We start from the raw sequence: 666 nt of genomic DNA, 5'->3' as shown, positions 1-666 counted from the left end.
GCCCCTCATCATCCTCACACTCACACCTGGGCTGCTCCGAGCCCCCATCATCCTCACACCCACACCTGGGGCTGCTCCGAGCCCCCATCATCCTCACACTCACACCTGGGGCTGCTCCGAGCCCGCATCATCCTCACCATCACACCTGGCGCTGATGCCACTCTCCAACAGCTTCTCCCTGTCCAGCACACAGCCCGCTTCTCACAGACACAGGGCAAACAGAAATCTGCTGCGGCGCTTGGCTTTTCTTAGTCCGTCTGGTTGCACAATTCAAACACGTACGTGCACGGATGGCGTTTTTGGAAAGTTTTGCAGTGCAGAAAACTGTCATTCTGCTAGCACACTGCAATACACCTTCAGAAAAAGCAGAATCGGTGCCAACTGCTAAGACCCCTGCTGAGGAACCCAGCCCTCCTTGGCACACCCAATGCAGCAGACCTTGAAAAACGAGGGGAAAAGTCAAGCTTGGAGTGGGAAAAGAGAATAGAAACACAGCAGCCTTTAAAGTAAGCCTTGGCACAGCAAGAGTGGGAACCAGTCACATTTCTTCTTTCCTTGCTCTATGTAATGACATAAATATGAAGTAAAAAAACCACGTGAAACACAAGGCAGAGCTGGGATTTTACAGGTCTTTGTTTTGGCCCTCGGGATGACAAGCGCCTCTTC

The sequence above is a fragment of the Geospiza fortis genome, unplaced genomic scaffold (assembly GCF_000277835.1).
Source record: "Geospiza fortis unplaced genomic scaffold, GeoFor_1.0 scaffold10, whole genome shotgun sequence".
NCBI lineage: Eukaryota > Metazoa > Chordata > Aves > Passeriformes > Thraupidae > Geospiza > Geospiza fortis.
The sequence above is the reverse complement of the archived record's forward strand: the minus strand, read 5'-3'. Positions refer to the sequence as shown.